At 42.2% G+C, this 19,848-nt stretch overlaps 1 non-coding gene across 1 annotated transcript; it reads left to right on the forward strand.

Annotated features, from left to right (window-relative positions):
* Positions 1-8,687: 8,687 nt before the first annotated feature.
* trnas-gcu (transfer RNA serine (anticodon GCU)) lies at positions 8,688-8,769 on the forward strand. Its single transcript has one exon. It is a non-coding gene; the product is annotated as a tRNA-Ser (tRNA).
* Positions 8,770-19,848: the final 11,079 nt, after the last annotated feature.

Genomic DNA, 19,848 nt, shown 5'->3' on the forward strand with positions numbered 1-19,848 from the left:
GCTGGTAAGTGGGATTAGGCTGGATAACCTTTTGTTGGCTGGTGCAGATACGATGGTAAGTACTGCAGGGATTGCAATACGACCAAGTTGATCTCTTGGACTAATTTTGATCGCTTAGATGGAGAGGAATTTTAACAGATTTTTTCACACAATTAGCCTGGGTTATTTTTCTGCTTTTTTGCTTCTCCCATGCGTTCGCATGGCTCGGGTTGGGGTGGTGTGTGTCATGTTTCGGTGCAAGGGGTGTAGACGTTGTGTGGGGCGAACTTATTGGGCTAGGCGTTCTTTATCTTTCCGCCATTGTTATGCTTCACAGGTTCATATATAGCCTTCAGGGTTGTTGATCAAAGGGCCTTGTGGCTCTTTGTCGGCTGGCATGTATACTATGGGCCGAAGTGGCCTCCTTCAGCGCTGTAGATTTCTAGATTTCTATTTACTTTCACAGACCCAGACTATTCCTTCACAGAGCCAGACATCTGCAACACATATTCAGACGGCTCTTTCACAGTCCCAGACTCTACCTTCACAGATTCACAATCTTCCGACAGAGTCCCACAATCTACTTTCACAGATTCAGACTTTTCCTGCACCGACCCAGATAGCGGCTATACAGATCCAGGCAGCTCCCGTACAGAGGGGTAGTGATCCTACATCGAGCCAGACATTACTGCACAGATCCATACACTCCTGTGCAGACAGGCAAACCTCATACACAGCATCAAAATGCTTGTTTACAGATTCAGACAATTCCTTTCACAGAACCAGAATCAACTACACAGGAGCAAACATGTCCTCATCAGCCGCAGACAACACCAACACATTTCCAGAGAGCTTCGACAGAGACACTGACATTTCCTCCGCAAAAGCAGGCAGTTCCTATGCAGAACCAGGCAGGTGTGACACTGAAGCACGGATTAACAGCACAGGCACAAACTTTAATAAACAGACCCATACAGCTCCTTTCAGAGACAGCGGGACCTCCGAGACAGATTAATTCCCTCCTACATAGACATAGGCAGCTCGACCCTGGCCAAGGCATCACCAACACAGATCCAAGAGCTCCTACACAGAGATAAGCAGTTCTTACACAGGCGCAGACTGTTCCGAGAAAGGACCAGACTGCTTGTTTACCGAGCCAGACAGCTCGCTTCGGAGATGCAGACACATCATTTAAAGATCAAGACAGCACCGGTACTGGATCAAGAAGCTCAATGCAGAACCAGGCTAACTCAGGGAGATCAGCCACAGACAGACACACTCCAACACAGACGCAGACTCTCCGGCACAAACAGAGACAACTCTTGCACAGACCCAGTCAAAACTCCAAACCTGACACATGGAGCTGCAACACAAACCCCGACGCTCCTACACAAGCCCGGACAACACTTAAACAGACACAGTCAGCTCAAAATCTGACACATGCAGCTGCAAGCAGACCCAGAGAGCACCTAAAGAGACTCAGAAACTATTACATAGAAAAAGAAAGCTCTTACAGTGACCCAGACACTCCTACCTATAGTCGTAGAGCTTGTCATTGAATCCAATGCATAATGCTGCAGATAACTGATAGGCTTACAAAGGACAGCATAGCGTATACTGCCTTTCTGGCTATTCTGACCATGCCAGCGTTTATGTTCCACTCGAATATTCTGGAGTCTTTCTTGATTTAAATCTATCAGCATAGCCATCTATTCCTTTCTACCTCATATGCTGGAATAGCCTCTCCTTAAATGTATCGATACTATTCGCTTGAACCACTCCTACGCTTTTGAGTTCCACATTCTCATCACTCTTTCCAGAAAGAAGTTGCTTCTGAATTCTCGATTTGATTTCTGGATTACTTGATGACTATCTTATATTGGTGGCCTCCAGTTATGCTCTTCCCCACATGTGAAAACATTCTGTCCGTAAACACTCTATCAAAATCTTTCATAATTTTAAATAAATCTGTTAGGTCACCCCTATAGATAAATCTTCAAGTGAAAAGAGACCCAGCTTGTTCATTATTTCCACTTATGAATAACCTCCCGTTTCTGGTAGCACCCGTGTAAATCTACTCTGCACCCTCCCAAATGCCTCTATATCATCTTTATAATAGGATGACCAGAACTGCATGCAGTATTCTCAGTGTGGTCTAACCGAGGTTCAATACAGGTTTAGCATAACCTTCCTATTTTGCAATTCTATACCACTAGACATAACCTCCACTGCTTAGTTACCTTTATTTTGTCTTGCTAAACTCTGTCACAATTTTTGTGATTTGTGTAATTGTACTCAGAGATCCTACTGTTCCTCTACCCCACCTAGAGTCGTTTGTGCCAAGAAATAAGTGACCTCCATATTCTTCCTACCAAAATGTAATACCTCACATATATGCGTGTGGAACTTAATTGACAATTATATGCCCATTTTGCGTGTTTATTAATGTTGTCCTTAATTTGTTGCAGTCCTCCTCAGTATAAATTTCCTCCAATTTGGTATCATTGGCAAATTTGGAAATTCTGTTTTTAGTTCCAAATTCGAAGTCGTGAATATAAATTGTGAACAATAGTGGTTCCGGCATTGATCCTTTCGGAACACCACTAACCATCTTCTGCCAATGTGAATATCTGCCTTTTCCCTCCAATCTCTGATTTCAGTCTTTAAGCTAGCTCGCTATGCATTCTGCTGCTTATACCCTGTCATTGCTCAGCAGACTATTATTGGGTATCATAGCGAGGGTCTTTTGAAAATCTAGATACCTTATACTTATTGCATGATCAATGTCTACCCTCTCTATAACATCTTCAAAAATTATGAGTTTGGTCCAGCAGTACTTTCCCTGTTAAAATCCATGCTAATCATTCATTTTTTATACTTTTGATTTCTAGATGTTCTTCTATTTTCTCCATTAGTAAGGATTCCATTATTTTCCTATATTAGTGACAATCATACCCCTTGACCAACAAGCTGATTAGCTGTGACAAGCAGGGAGTACATCATTTAATTCCCGCCAAAAGCGATTCAGCCATTCCCGCTTTCTATTGTGTAATACAGCGACATCAAGTTGTTGTACTCTCAGTCTCGGATCAGACTTCATCTGTTTAAAAGGGTTGCGCTCTCAGTGCTGCTTCATTCAGTGTGTTTTTAAAAAAATGGGTGGTTAAATCGTTGGATTAGGAATGTAATCTAATTGCTTCTGAATAAGTTCGAGGCTTGTTTACAATGAGTCAGTAGCTGTTGACATTGGCACGTAATCCGCTCTGTTTGGAGGTCATTTGAGGTGTAATTGTCCCGAATTATTTTGCAGCAACATTTAGGCCACCTGTTCCGTCATGCTCACCCAATCATCCACTCGTGCGTGTCCAGAGGATTGGGACATTTTTATAATCCAGCAAAGAACTACTAAAAATATAATTAAAAGAGGGTAGATTATGAATGTTAACTTGAACGAAATATAAAAACAGATAGAAAGAGTTTCTACAGGTATATAAAAAGGAAAAGAGTGGCTAAAGTAAATGTTAGTCTCCTGGAGGATGAGACTGGGGCATTAATAATCGAGATCAGGGAAATGGCAGAGACTTTGAACAAATATTTTGTTTCATTTCTCACGGTAGAAGTCAGATAAAACATCCAAATAGTGGATAATCCAAGGGCTATATGGAGGGAGGAACTTAATACTATCATTATCACTAATGAAGTTGTATGAGATAAAATGATGGGACTAAAGGCGGACAAGTCCCCTGGACCTGATGGCTTATATCCTGTGGATGCATTGGTTGTATCCACAGGATATAAATTATCAGGTCCAGGGGTCCTATGTAGGACTTGCTTCCACTCCCAAAGTGAATTCCTTGATGGCAGAGCAGTCCGATATGAGAGCCACAGACCCTTTCACAGGTGGGACAGTCATTCGTCAGGGGAAGGGATCGGGTGGGCTGGTTTGCCGCATGCTCCTTCTGCTGCGTGCGCCTGGGCTCTTCATGCTCCTTGCATCGAGCCTCAAAGAGCTCAACGCCATCCCGGATGGATTTTCTCCACCTCGGGCGATCTGCGGCCAGGGTCTCACAGGTGTCAGTGGTGATGTCGCAATTTGCCAGCGAGGCTTTGAGGGGGTCCTGAAACGCTTACACTGTCCTCCTTTGGCTCGTTTACCATGAAGAAGCTTTGCATAAAGCATTGCTTCGGGAGTCTCACATCTGGCATGCGTACTATGTGGCCTGCCCAGCGAAGCTGATCGAGTGTGGTCAGTGCTTCAATACTGGGGATGTTACCCTGGTCGAGGACACTGATGTTGATGCGCCTGTCCTCCCAGGAAATTTGCAGGATCTTGCGGAGACATCGTTGGTGATATATCTCCAGCGACCTGAGGTGCCTTCTGCACATCGTCCATGCCTCAGACCCATACAGGAGGGCGGGTATTATTACAGCCCTGTAGACCATGAGTTTCGTGGTAGATTTGAGGAACTGGTCTTCAAACAGTTTTTTCGGCAGGCGGCCGAAGGCTGCACTGGAGCACTGGAGGCGGTGTTGAATCTCCATATCAATGTCTGCCTTTGTTGATAAGAGGCACCCCCTCATTTCTAATGGAATTATTCCAGTCACACAGCCTTCGTTCAATCAAAAAATATCTAGATTATGAATCAATTAGTTATTTATTTAAAACAAATCAAATTCAATTTTTTTTAAATAAAAATTAAATGTATTTATTTTCTTAAGTTGTTTAATATATATGTATTTGTAAATTGGCTTTCAGACTGGGCTGGTTTTACTTTCCTCCCTCCTTCCTGCCTGTCTATCACCTGTGGCTTCAATAACCGTCTCTGCCCCGCGTGGTCCTGAGCTCCACAGCACAATTGCTTTCAGGGATGACAGAAATCTCACTTTATTCTTTTAAAAGGGAACTGCGGTCAGTCAAGGATGATTCTGCATCTGGGTAAAAGGGATGTCCTTGCAGTCCCCTATCATTCTGTATCTGTTTAAAAGGGCTGGCTGACAGTTCCGGTTCATAATCTTTCCCTTTAAAACAGATTTTCTCATAAACCCGGGTCATCCTGTATAGTTTGAGAAGGAGTATGATTTCAGCTGCAATGACCGAATTGTTAAACTGTTGTGTTCCAATTTACATTGGGGTTGTATGCGCCTGTGCGCACCCAGATCGCAGTGCATCTGTTCATTTACTCGAAATATGCTCATTTTTTCCTAAATCCACTCCTTGATTTTGCTCGCAATATAGACAACAACACAGTGTATGATGGTGGCAGCGGCCGCGTTGGCTAATGGATACGGCGTCGGACTTCGATATAACTGCGAAGTTATCAAAACATTGCAGATTCGTATCTTGCCGCGGTCAATTAAATTGCTGCGTGAAATTTTATATTTGTTGCGATTCTGCCGAAAAAACAACCATCTCTTCGAGTCACTCACCTGAAGTAAAGGAAGGCTGTGTGCGTTAAGAATCTAATGGCACGTGTTAATCATTGTTGACCTGCATGAACGGGCAGAGCAAGCTGTGAAATGGATTTTCTTGAACATTATTTCTGTTGGGTTACAAAAAGCAGGAGATTGAATGGCTGACGATTGGGTGAATGAGAGACGAGGTGGCCGAGAAATTAAGATGATGAACTATTAATCAATTTTGTTCTGCACGCATGGGTTCGAATCCCATCCTCATCGTATTTGTGCTCAGCTTTGACTCCCCTGGTAACTTTGTCAATCACGTGAACCTCATCGCCGAATTACCCTTTCACTGACAAGGATGCTGCACTTTGATCATGTCATGTCTCAAATTAATAATATATTCGTCAAATGGATAACATTTGTAGGACTGCGGAGAGGGGAACTAATTCGATCGGTCTCTGAGTGACAGCATAAGCACGATGGGCCTAACATCTTTTCTCCCTACCGTCAGAATCTGAGAGCTGCACTCTTCACTGTCGGCGGCTCGTTGGTTTCGGTGTATGATTCTCGCTTAGGAATGATCACATTTGAAATGCGACAGGTCTCGGGCCAAATCCTGGACGAGCCCCGCCATTTTTTATTCAAAGTTCCGCTCCTCACAGCCGCTTGACATGTGAGAAAACAGACATATTTCACTTTAAAACGTGTGATTTTTCGGCGATTGTTATCACAGCGTCCAAATCCCAGAGCAAAGTGCAACTCACACAACTGAGTAAAGTTAAAGTATCTCAGAGGTACTCGGCTCTGTGACTCGTTGGAAAACCTAAACCCGTGTTCAGTTCCGGCCAATAATTGATCAATATATCTTCCTGTCTGTGCGCATCAGCTCTACTCAATGGGGATACGCATACATTCAGCGTCAATCTCCACCTCCTCCCTGAATATGAATGTGTCTTGTTTCTCTGGAGCTGAAAGGATGAGATAAGCTAGTTTTTGAATTAGTCTCTTGTTTGCCGAATTCAAAGCGGACAGGAAATCAATCCGGGGTGGCTAAGCTTCCTGGTCTGATTAAAAGGCGGTGACACGTTATATTGTAGGCATGTTCTCATCTTCTGGCCTCAACATTAGGTTCAACGTATCGGGTGATAAGCAACGCTCCCATTGTCTGGTAATGGTTCTGCTATACCCACTAACACCAGTCTGGACAATCCTTTGATACGTTCTTGCCTGATTGCCACCCACTTTGCCTTTCTCCATTGTGTCATTTATTATTTAATCACTGCTGCGTTCCACTGTATCACAGACGTTCCCATTTGACCTTTCTCGCTGCGTATTATTTCCAGGCGCTATTTTTTTGAAAAATCTGTAATCTTGAATTTTTTCCTAAAATATAGGAATGATTATCTGACAGTACGTGAAACCGAGTTTTTCATCCACAGAATCTGCACCACCTGCTGTGTTTTACATATTTATCTGTTTTTATTCATCCTGTTTCCGTGTCCCTTTTAAGGGGATGTGCTGTCTGTCTGGGATCATTCTCTGTCTATTTAAAATGGTGTGCTATCAGCTCTGCATCATTCTATGTCTGTTTAAAAGCGATGTGCTGTCTGTCCCGGAGTTCAAATTTCAAATTTCAAAAACTGCCTTTAGAGGGTGCAGGAATTTTAGTTTGTTTGTATGTTTTTTGTAAGCCAGTGTGTGTGCAAACGTGCTGTGCGATCTTACTGTTCTGTGAGAAAAATGCATTACATGCAGCTTGAAACCGTGCTGATTTGATTGAACACTCTTTCGTGGACTCTCGGACGGTAGAAGAATCTGCTGTGAGATTTTGCTATTCCACATCTGAAAGAAGGGAAAATACACAAGTTAGAAATATAGCCATTTTATCGAGGGCTTGCGTGTGGGCTCTGCAATGTGATGACATCCTCAACCTTTATTTTAAAATTCAAATCAAATCAAATAAAATCAAGACAAGACGAGACAAGAGAAGACAAGACATGACTAACTTTGTGTATATATATATATATATATATATATATATATGTCTATTTATATCCAATCCCAACTTTTTAACTTCCAAAATAAATGTACTTTTTCTGTTCTGTCTACACGGGGCTCTATTACATTTGACCTCTTTCACAGCACAAGCAGCAGCTGTCAGATCCAGCAGAAAGACACACGCGACTTAAAAAGATCGCCTTTGTAGCCCACAGCTTCACTCGTGGCTTGTCTTCCACCATGGGCTTCCTATGTTTGGATATTTATTGACTGCACCTCCTCATTTCCAATGGAATTCTTCCAGTCACACAGCCTTCGTTCAATCAAAAATATATGGATTATGAATCAATTATTTATTTATTTAAAACAAATCAAATTCATTTAAAAAAAAATTAAATGTATTTATTTTCTTAAAATGTTAAATATATCTATATTTCAAAATTGGCATTCAGTTTGTGCTGCTTTTACGTCCCTTCCCATTTCCTGACTGTCTATCACCTGTGGCTTCAAAAACCATCTTCTCCCCGCGTGGTCCTGAGCCCCACTGCACAATTGCCTTCACTGATGATAGAAATCTCACTTTATTCTTTCAAAAGGGAACTGCTGTCAGTCCAGTCTCATTCTGCATCTGGGTAAAAGGGATGTCCTTGCTGTCCCGGATCATTCTTGTTGTTTAAACGGGCTGGTTGTCAGTTCCCGTTCATAATCTTTCCCTTTAAAACGGATTGTCTCATAAACCCGGGTCATCCTGTATTGTTTGAGAAGGAGTATGATTTCAGCTGCAATGACCGAATTGTTAAACTGTTGTGTTCCCACTTACATTGGGGTTTCCTGCGCCGGTGCACACCCAGATCGCAGTGCATCTGTTCATTTACTCGAAATATGCTCATCTTTTCCAAAATCCACTCCTTGATATTGCAGTTGCCCCGAATTTGCTCGCAATATACACAACAGCACAAAAGATGCTGCTGATAGCGGCCGTGTGGCCTAATGGATAAGGCGTCTGACTTTGATGATAATACCAAAGTTATCAGAAGATTGCAGGTTCGAATTCTGACGCGGTCAACTTAACGAGCTACGTGAAATTTTATCTTCTTTGTTGTGATTCTGCCGAGAAACCAACCATCTCTTCCAGTCACTCACCTGAAGCAAAGGAAGGCTGGTTGATTTAAGAATTTAATGGCAAGTTTTCATCATTGTCGATCTGCATGCACGGGCAGAGCAAGCATTGAAGTGGACTTTCTTGCACTTTATTTCTGTTCCGATACAAAAAGCAGGAGATTGAATGGCTGACGATGTCTTATAGCAGAGACGAGGTGGCCGAGAGGTTAAGGCGATGGACTGCTAATCCATTGTGCTCTGCACGCATGGGTTCGAATCCCATCCTCGTCGTCGTTGGCTTACAGCTTGACCACGTTTTGACATTCATATTTAACCTCATCCAAATTCCCCTTTTACTGACAGGGATGCTGTACTTTCCTCATGTCATGTCTCAAATTAATAATATATTCGTCAAAAGGAGAACGGTTGCAGATCAATGGCAAGGGGCACTACTTAGATAGGTATCTGAGAGACAGCGCATGCACGATGGGCCATAATATCATTTCTCACCACCGTCAGAATCTGAGAGCTGCGCTTTTCACTGTCGGCGGCTCGTTGGTCCACGGGTATGATTCTCGCTTCGGAATGATCACATTTGAAATGCGAGAGGTCACGGGCCAAATCCCGGACGAGCCCCGCCATGTTTTACTCAAATTTCAGCATCTAACAGCTGCTCGACATGTGAGAAAACAGACATATTTCACGTTAAAACGTGTGATTTTATGCCGATGTTCCATAAGCATCCAAATCCCAGAGCAAAGTGAAACACTCCAAAGTGAGTAAAGTTAAAATATCTCAGTGCTACTCGGCACTGTGACTCGTTGGCTAACCTAAACCCTTGATTGGTTCCGGCCAATACTTGATCAGTATATCTTGCTGTTTGTACGCATAATTTCACCTCAATTGGGATAAGCATACATTCAGCGTCCATCTCCACCTCTGCCATGAATATGAGTGCGTCCTGTTTCTCGAGAGCTGAAAAGATGAGAGAAGCTGCCTTTTAAATTCGTCCATTGGCTGCAGAATTTCTAAGCGGACAGGAAATCAGTCCGGGCTGGCAAAGCTGCCTGGTCTGATGAAAAGGCGGTGACACCCTATATTGTAGGCATGTTCTCGTCTTCTGGCCTCAACATTATGTTCAACGTATCGGATGATAAGCACCGCTCCCATTGTCTGGTATTGGTTCTGCTGTTCGCACTAACAGCTCCTCTGGACCATCCTTTGTTACGTTATTGCCCGATTACCACACACTTTGCCTTTCTCCATTGTGCCATTTATTATTTAATCACTCCTGCGTTCCACTGTATCACAGACGTTCCCATTTGACCTTTCTCGATGCGTATTATTTGCAGGTGCTATTTTTGTTGAAAACATCTGTAATCTTTAACTTTTTTCTAAAATATCGGAATGATTATCCGACAGAACGTGAAACCGGATTCTTCCTCCACAAAATCTGCACGACCTGCCGAGTTTTACATATTTATCTGTTTTTATTCATTCTATTTCCATGTCCCTTTTAAGGGGATGTGCTGTCTGTCCGAGATCATTTTCTGTCTCTTTACAATGGTATGCTATCAGACCCTCATCATTCTGTGTCTGTTCAAAAGGGATGTGCTGTCTGTCCCGGATTTCCAATTTCAAATTTCAAAACCTGCCTTTGGAGGTTTAGGAATTTTAGTTTGTTTGTGTGTTTGTGTAAGCTAGAGTGTGTGCAAACGTGCTGTGCGATCTTACTGTCATGTGAGAAAAATGCATTTCATGCAACTTGAAACTGTACTGATTTGATTGAACACTCCTTCGTGGACTCTCTGACGGTAGAAGAATCTGCTGTGGGATTTTGCTATTCCACATCTGAAAGAAGGGAACATACACAAGTTAGAAATATAGCGATTTTAGGCAGGGCTTGCGTGTGGGCTGTGTGACATGATGACATCCTCCATCCTTATTTTCAAATTCAAATCAAATCAAACCAAGACAAGACATGACTGACTGACTGACTTTGTTTATACATGTATATGTATATGTGTATATTTATATATAATCCCAAATTTTTAACTTCCGAAATAAATATGTTTTTCTGTTCTTCCTGCACCGGGCTCTATTACATTTGACCTCTTTCACAGCACAAGCAACTGCTGGCAGATCCAGCAGAAAGACACACGCAACTTTAAAAGATCGCACTTGCAGCCCACATCTTGCCTCATGGCTTGTCTTCCACCATGGGCTTACTGTGTTTGGGTATTTATTGACTGCACCCCTGATTTCCAATGGAATTCTTCTAGTCACACAGCCTTCGTTCAATCAAAAAATACATAGATTATGATCAATTAATTATTTATCTGAAACAACTCAAATTCAATTTTTTAAAACTACAATTTAAATGCATTTATTTTCTTAAAATGTTAAATTTTTATGTATTTCAGACTGGGTTGGTTTTACATCCCTCCCTCCTTCCTGCCTGTCTGTAACCTGTGGCTTCAATAACCATCTTCTCCCCGCGTGGTCCTGAGCCCCACTGCACAATTGCCTTCAGGGATGATCGAAATCTCACTTTATTCTTTTAAAAGGGAACTGCTGTCAGTCAAGGTTTATTCTGCATCTGGGTAAAAGGGATGTCCTTGCAGTCCCGGATCATTCTTTGTCTGTTTAAATGGGCTGGTTGTCAGTTCCAATTCATAATCTTTCCCTTAAAAACGGATTTCCTCATAAACCCGGGTCATCCTGTATTGTTTGAGAAGGAGTACGTTTTCAGATGGAATGACCGAATTGTTAAACTGTTGTGTTCCAATTTACATTGGCTTGCCTGCGCCGGTGCGCACCCAGATCGCAGTGCATCTGTTCATTGAGTCAAAATATGCTCATCGTTTCCAAAATCCACTCCTTGATATTGCAGTTGCCCCGAATTTGCTCGCAATATACACAACAGCACAATGGATGGTGCTGGCAACGGCCGCGTGGCCTAATGGTCCCTTGACTATCCATTGTTGGAATATTATTCGTGTCCTCTTACGGAAAGATTAATAGAAAATATTTTTTCAGAGTTTCTGCCATCTCCATGTTTCCCATTATTAACTCCCTGGTCTCGTCCTATTAGGGACCAAGATTTAAACTAGCCACGATTTTAATGTTTATATTGCGACAGAAACTCTTGCTATCTGTTTTTATATTTCGGCCATATAGTCTATGTTCCCATTTTAAATCATTTTTTTGTCAACCATTGTTGGCTTTTAAATGCTTCCCAATCTTCAGCCTCCCACCAGTTTTGGCCACATTGTCTGTCCTTGTTTTTAATTGGATTCCGTCCTTTATTTCTTTTGTTATCCACGGAAGGCCATCTTTTCTATTTCGCCGTTTCTTCCTCAGTGGAATATATTTTTCTGGAGATTCGTGAAATATCACCTTTTATGTACACCGCTGTTCGCCAACTGTTCATCAAGCTAATGATTGGACATGAGGTTTGGTTTTATTAAGTTAAATATAATTAACAAGTGTATAATGCTTCCAGGGCAAGACTCGAACCTGCAAACATCCGATAACATTCTGATTTAAGTCACATCGCATCTGCACTTAACATTCATGTAATGAGAGATTAAAGCCCTGATAATATTTATATCACTTCCATTATTTACACCCCAACAGCGGATGTGAACCATTCACTTATTGAAATATGAGAAGTCCGGGAGACCAAACACAATGCAAGCGTTTCCTCTCGTCCTCCTTTCCAGCTTTTCTGCTGCCCTCAGGTAACTTCGTTGCCTCTTGTCCTCCACAGAAAAGCTCATAATTCAATTAAATTAAACTATTGCTGAGGCTCTTAATCTATGCCGCTGACTGCACATCACCAACTCCCTCCCACTTCGGTGCCAAACTTTTGCTCGCGAGCTGTCTCCTTGAGGAGTGTCCCCATTCGCAATTTCACCCGTCACTGCCATTACCTTCACCAATCGGCTGCTGAAATTCTGACCATGCCTTCGTTATCTTACTTGTCTACTCCAACGCTCTCCTTACTGGCCTCCCACGATTTACCCTACGTAAACTTGAGGTCGTTCCAAAACTCTCTGGCTGTATCCAAATTCGCATCAATCCAATTTACCCAGCACCCTGATGCTCGCTCACCAATATTGGCTCGCGCTGATGCAATTCTTGGATTTCAAAATTGGCATTATTGTTTTCACATCTCCGTTATGACCCCGCCCCTCCCAATGCCATTAATCTCCTCCATCCCCATAACCACTGGAGATATAGGAACTCTTCTAATTCAGCCATCTTGAATATCCCTGATTATAATCGTTCAACAATCGCTGGACATTCCTTCAGCTGCCTTAACCCTCATCTCTGGAATTCCTTGTCAAACCTCTCCTCCTCTCCCCACGAATTTAGGACGCTTCGTAACCTAGCTCTGTGACCAAGCTTTTGCTCATCTACTCTAATTTCTCCTTCTGTGGTTTGGTATCAAATTATCGTTTTATATGATAAGAACATGAAACCATAAAAAATAAGAGAAGTAAGCCATTTGGCCGCTCGAGCTCACTCTGTCATTATATTTGATAACGGCTCATCTGATCATGGACTAAGCTCTTCTTCCCATCCCGCACACCATAACTCATATTGTTCAAAAATATGTCCATCCCCACCTTAAATATATTTGATGACCCAACCTTCAAAGTTCTCTAGAACAGAGAATTCCATAGATTTACAACCCTCTGAGTGAAAAACATTATAATCTCAGTTTTACATGGACGGCCCTTTATTCTCAGACTATGTCCCCTCGTTTTAATTTCCCCTATGAGTGGAAATATCCTCTGTGCATCCACCTTTTCGAGCTTCCTCATTATCTCACAAGTTTCGATATCATCACCGCTCATTCCCCTGAAACTGCAATGAATACTGGCCCACACCTACCCAACCTATCTGCATAGGGCAAACTTCCCATCTCCGAAATCATTCTAGTGAGCCTTCTATGAACAGACTCCAATGCAACTATATACCTCATAACTACAGATACCAAAACTGCATGCAGTACTCCTGGTGAAGCCTCACTAATAACCTGTTAATTTGTAGCGGGACATCTCTGCTTTTATACTCTATCCCCCTTGCAATAAAGGACAACATTCCATTTTTGCTCCTGATTCATTGCAGTACATGCATACGAATATTTATTTGCTTTATGCACAAGGCTCCCCAAGTCTTTCTGTACTGCAGCACTTCGCAAGTTGTCTCAATTTAAAATTTAATTTGGTTTCCTATTTTTTCTGCCAAAGTGGATAACCTCACAATATCGCACATGATTCGCCGTCTGCCAAATGTTTACCCACTCAATAGCCTGTCGATCTCACTTTGCAGATGTTTTATGTCCTCCTCACAATGTGCTTTTCCATCTATCTTTGTATATTCAACACATTTGGCTAAATTACACTCGGTCCTTTCACCCAAGACATTAATACAGATTGTAAATAGTTGAGGACCCAAAAGCCAGATCCTGCGGCACCCCACTAGTGAGCTTTGCCAACTCTACAATGCCCCATTTTTTCCGACTCTCAGTTTTTTGTTATTTAGCCAATGTTAATACATTACTCCCAACCCTATGAGCTTCTATCTTTTGCAGTAACTTATATGTGGCAATTTACCGAATGCCTTCTCGAAGTCGAATTACACCACATGCAATGCTTCCTCCTTATCCACCTGCTCGTTACATCCTCAAAGCACTCCAGCAAATTTGTCAGGCATGATTTCCCTTTCAGAAAACAATGCCGATTCTGCTTTTTGCATCACGCTATTCCACATATCCCACAATGTGGGAACAGCCGGCTCAAGGGGAGAAACATAGAGTGGAGACAGGGATTCATCAGTTCCGTGGGGCACGAAAAAGGTTGAAACGATGGTTTTACTTGGCTCTGCGTGGTTGGGGAACTATGCGGTTGGCGGCCGTGTGGGACGATCCGCAGAGGAATGTAAGATCAGTGAAAGTCTTGGAATCGGTGGGCTTATGTTCGCTGATGGTCCAGGGTGATGTAGGATGAGGTTTGGGTCTAAGGGCAACTATTAATGATGAAACACCGTGATAGTTTTTATTTCTGTTTCTTTCAAAAAGACATAAGTATTAGAAGCAGGATTTGCCATTCGGCCCCTCGAGCTTGCTGCGCCATTCAATGAGGTCATGGCTGATTTTCTACCTCAACCCTACTTTCCTGCTTTGTCCCATATCCCTTGATGCCCTTAATATCCCCAAATCTATCAATCGCAGTCATGAATATATTCAAAGACTGAGCCTCTACAGCCCTCTGGGATATCTAATTGAAAAAGATTCAGCACCCTCTGAATGAAAATGTTGCTCCTCGTTTCCGTCCTAAATAGCAGATCTTTTATTCTGAGACAGGGTCCCCTGCTTCTAGGCTCCCAAGACAGAATAAAGCTCCTCTGCATTTATGCTGTCAAGCACTGTCAGAATGTTGTCTATTTCAATGAATTGCCTTCTCATTTTTCTAAACTTGAGCGAATATATTCCTAGTCTACTCAATCATTCCTCATCGAACAATCCCAACATCCAAGGAATCAGTCTGGTGAACTTTCCTTGCTCCCTCTCTATGCTTCCTGAGCTTAGCAGACCAAAACTGGATACAATTTTTACACTCCAAACAAATTAACGGCTGTGAACCTTTCACTGATTGAGAAACTAAAATTCCAAAGTTAATCTACATTCCGTACGCTTCCTCTGCTGCCGTCAGGAAGTTTCTTGGCTTCTTGACTTCCTTCAAAATCCTCCTGAATCCCATAACTTAAACAACAGTCCATTAAACTAAACCGCTGACTGCATGCAATCAAACCCTTCCTCACAGGCAGCCAACCTTTTAACTCTGAGCTATGGAGTATCCCACGTGCGTCACATCAGCCATCTCAACACTTGCCTCTGCGCAGCTACTGTTGAAATCCTTATCCATGCATTTGTTGCCTCTGGACTGGACTATTCCAATGCACTCCTAGCTGGCCACCCACGTTCTACGCTATGTAAACTTGTGCTCATCCAAAAAATTGACTGCCTGTCTCCTAACTGGCACCAAGCCCGTTCACCCATCGCCCCTGTGCTCGCTGACCGACATTGGCTCCCGGTTAAGTAACTCATAGGATTATAAAATCTCATCCTTGCTTCCAAATCGCTCCATGACCTCGCCCCTCCCTATCTGTCATCTCCTCCAGCTCCATAACCCCGTGACATATCTTCACTCCTCCAATCCTGTCTCGTTGTGCATCCATGATTATAATCACGCAACCATTCGCTGCCATACCTTCAGCTTCCTGGGCCCTTTTCTCTGGAATTCCATTACGAGATCTCTGAATCCCTCTAGCTCTTTCTCGTCATAGAATAATAGAAATAATACGACACCGAGGGAAGCCATTTGTGCCATTGTGTCTCTGCCCGCTGACAAATACCTAACCAGCCGAATTCAACACCCAACACGAGGTCCGTAGCCCTGTAGGATACCGTTCTTTAAGTGCAAATCCAAGAACCTCATAAATAGTGGTGGTGGTTTCTGCGTCTCTATCCTTTCAGCAAGTGAGTTCCAGACAAACATCATCATCTGGATAAATGTATTCCCCACAACTCCTCTCTAATCATGATACCAACTACTTTGCTTCGATGCGCCTGGTTTTTGACCCCTCTGCTAAGGCAAATGTGCTTTCTAATATCCTTGCTACCCATTCTATCTAGGGCCCTCATATTTCGTACACTTCAATTCAATCTTTCATCAGCCTCCCCAGTTCCAAACAAAGTAAAACACAGTTCATCCAATCTTTCCTCATAGCTTCAATTTTGCAGTCGATGCAACATCCTCGTAATATCCTCTGTAGCCTCTCGAGTGCTATCAAATATTTCCTGTAATGTAGTGACCAGAACTGGAGCAGCACTGTGCCCTAACTGTAGTTTTGCAGTTGTACCGTAGCTTTCCTGCGCTTACATTCTATCCCTTGGCTAAAAAGTAAAGGATTCCATATGCCATTTGTACTAATTAATCGACATTTTCTCTAACTTTAAGGATCTGAGGGCATACACTCGAAGGTCCCTCTGTTCCTCCACACCTCTCAGTATCCTGCTATTTTGTGAATCTTGTTGTACCTCCCCAATTGCATTCGCTCACACTTCACTGGATTGATTGCCATTTTCCTCTTTTCGACCTAACTTACTGGTTAATCGATATCTTCCTGCAGTCTAAATTTCCCACTTCATTGTCGAACACAAAGACAATTATTGTTTCATTTGTAAACTTCTTAACTTGCTCCCTACATTTATATCTAAATCATTAATATAAACTCAGAAAACAAGGGACTGAGCACTGAACCCTACGAACCCCATTGTAAACATTCTTTTGTTCGTAAAAAACATTTTCTTCCTGCACTGAGCCAATTTTCGATCCGATTTGCAACACTCCATTAAATACCATGGGCTGTTACTTTTTTGATCAGCCTCCGATGTGATACTTTGTCAAAATTCTTGTTAAAATCCATGTGGATCACGTCAAATGCACTTCACGTATCGCACCTCTTAGCTACCTCAACAAAAAATGCAATCAAGTAAGTCAGACATGACCTTCCCTTAACAAATCGATGCGGACTGTTTTTTTGAATCAATGTCTTTCTAAATGAAGGTTTATTCTGTCCCTCTGCGTTGATTACAATAATTTTCCTGTTACCAGGTTTAAACTAATTGTCTCTAATTATTCGATGCTTCACTTTGTCCATTTATAAATAATGATACAACGGTAGTAGTTAGGCAATGTTTTTGTACCTCTCCTGCAGCGAGGGAGATTTCTCAAATGATGGTCTGAGCCTCCGCAATTTCCACACCTACTTCTTTTAATAGCCTGGGATATATTTCATCGCGTCCTGGAGATTTATTTACATTATAAGATGCCAAACCTCTTAATCATTGCTCCCTTGCTATGTTTATCCAAGCCAATATTACATTCTCTTTTTCCTTAACTTTAACGCTGGCATCGTCGCCCTCCTTTATTAAACTGCTGCAAAGCTTTCATTTAGTACCTTACTTATATACTCCACCTCCACACATAGGTTACAATTTTGGTCGCCCTATATTGTCCTTCGTTATCCTCTTGTTCTTTGTGCAATTGTGAAATATCTTTCGATTTTCTTTGCTCCAACGTGCCAGTATTTTCATGCTTTCACTTTTCTTTCCGACTTTCCTTTTTAATTTCACCCCCAGGCTTTCTGCAGAACTGGGCTCGAGATTGTTGATAAAAGCTTCCTGTGTTTGCCTTATCTTTCCCTGTATGCACGTTGTCATCCAGGCGGCTCTAGATTTGGCACAGTTGCCGTTTTTCTTTCTAGGAGCATGTTGACACTGAAATTGTATCTCCTTCTTGACTGCCTCCCACTGTTCTGACACTGATTTACCTTCAATGAGCTGTTTCACGTCCACTTTTTCTATTCATCGAATCATGGTATCACGGAATTATACAGCTGAGAAGGAGGCTATTTCTGCCCGTCGCGTTTGCACCGTCCAATAAAGAGCTATCAAGCCTAATCCCACTTTCTCCCTCTTGATCCACAGCCCTGTAGGTTACGGCACTTAAGATACACATCGGAATACTTTCGAAATGTGGTGACCGTTTTTTCACCTCCCACCCTTTCAGGCAGTGCGATCCAGGACAATCCCTCTCTCACGCCCCCTCCCCCAATCCGCAAACCATAATCTGGGTGAAGAAATTTCCTCTCACTCCCCACTAAGCCACCTACCAATTACTTTAAAGCTATGCCTTCTCGTTGTTGACCTCCTCTGCTGAGGGAAAAAAGTCCTTCCTATCCACTTTATCGAGGCAGCTCCAAATTAAACACCTTAATAAATTCTCCCCTGGCCTCCTATGTTCTAGAGAAAATAAAACCAGCCTGTTTAATCTTTCCCACATCTAAATTTCCCCATTCCAAACCACATCCTGGTTAATCTCCTATGGACCCTGTCTCGTGTTTCCTGTAATATGGTGACCAGAACTTCACGCAGTACTCCAGCTGTAGCCTAACTGTTTATTCAGTTCCGGCATAACCTACCTGCTCTTATATTCTATGCCTCGTCATTTACGGAAAGTATTCCGGATGCCTTCTTCACGTAATTTTCTGCCTGTGCTGCTACATTCATGTGTATGTGGACATGCATTAAATATTCCCTTTGCTAGTGTACACTTCTCAGTGCCCTACCATTTAATGTTTATTCCTTTGCATTGTTAGCCATCCCCTAATACATTACCAAATACTTTTCCGCAGTGAATTCCATTCACGACGATTCTGCCCACGTGACCACTTAATTGAAACCGAGCGACATTCAAGAACGTTCTTCTTCATTATCATCCACACAGCCAATGGTTGTGTCATCTGGAAACGTTTTAATCATACCCCCTTCATTCACATCTAATTCATTGATGTATACTTTAAAAAGCAAGGAGCCAGGAGGAGCCCCACTCGAACAGCCTTCCAGTTGTGAAAACACCTATTACCCTTTGCTTGCTGCCTCCAGGAACATTTTGGATCCAAAGTGCCACGTTGCATTGGATTTCATGGGATTTTACTTTCCTGAGCAGTCTGCCATATATAACCTTGTCGATAGCCTTGTTAAGATCCAGAAACACTACATCAAATGCGCTACCCTTGTAGACAATCCTTGTCAGAAAATTTAATCAATTTAGTCATACAGGACCTTCCCTGAAAACATCTATGCTGACTCTCCTTGACCAAACCTAGACTTTCTCAAAAATATTTATCCTTTTCCTCAGAATTGTTTCCAATAATCTTTCCACAACCGAGGTTAGGCTGATTGGTCTGTAATTGATCATCGATCTCTTTCACCTTTTTAAACAAAGATGCGACATTAGCAGTCCTCCAGGCGTCTGGCTCCATAACTTTAGCCAGAGAGTATTATTATGGTCAGAACCTATGCTATTTCCTCTTTTGTTTCTCTTAAAAGCCTAGGTACATTTCACGTGGCCGTGTGAATTTTTCCACTTTCAAAGTTGTTAACCTGCATAAGACTTCCTCTCTTACTGTGTTTATTTCATTTAATAATTTACGTACCTTCCCCCCGCCCCCGATTGAAACATTTGCATCGCCGCTCTCTTTTATGAAAACAAATGCAAGGTATTCATTAAGAACCGTAAACAAATATTCCACCTCCGCACACAGATTACTTTACGGTCTCTAATGAGCCCTACTCTTTCTTTAGATATCGTCTTGCTTTTAAGGTATTTATAAAATTTGGGTTTTCGTTGATTTTACTTACCAAAATATTTTCATGCACTCACTTTGCTTTCCTAATTTCATTTTTAATTTCACGTTTGCACTTCCTATAATCTTCGAATATTTCTGATG

The sequence above is a fragment of the Pristiophorus japonicus genome, unplaced genomic scaffold (assembly GCF_044704955.1).
Source record: "Pristiophorus japonicus isolate sPriJap1 unplaced genomic scaffold, sPriJap1.hap1 HAP1_SCAFFOLD_37, whole genome shotgun sequence".
NCBI classification, from domain to species: Eukaryota; Metazoa; Chordata; class Chondrichthyes; family Pristiophoridae; genus Pristiophorus; species Pristiophorus japonicus.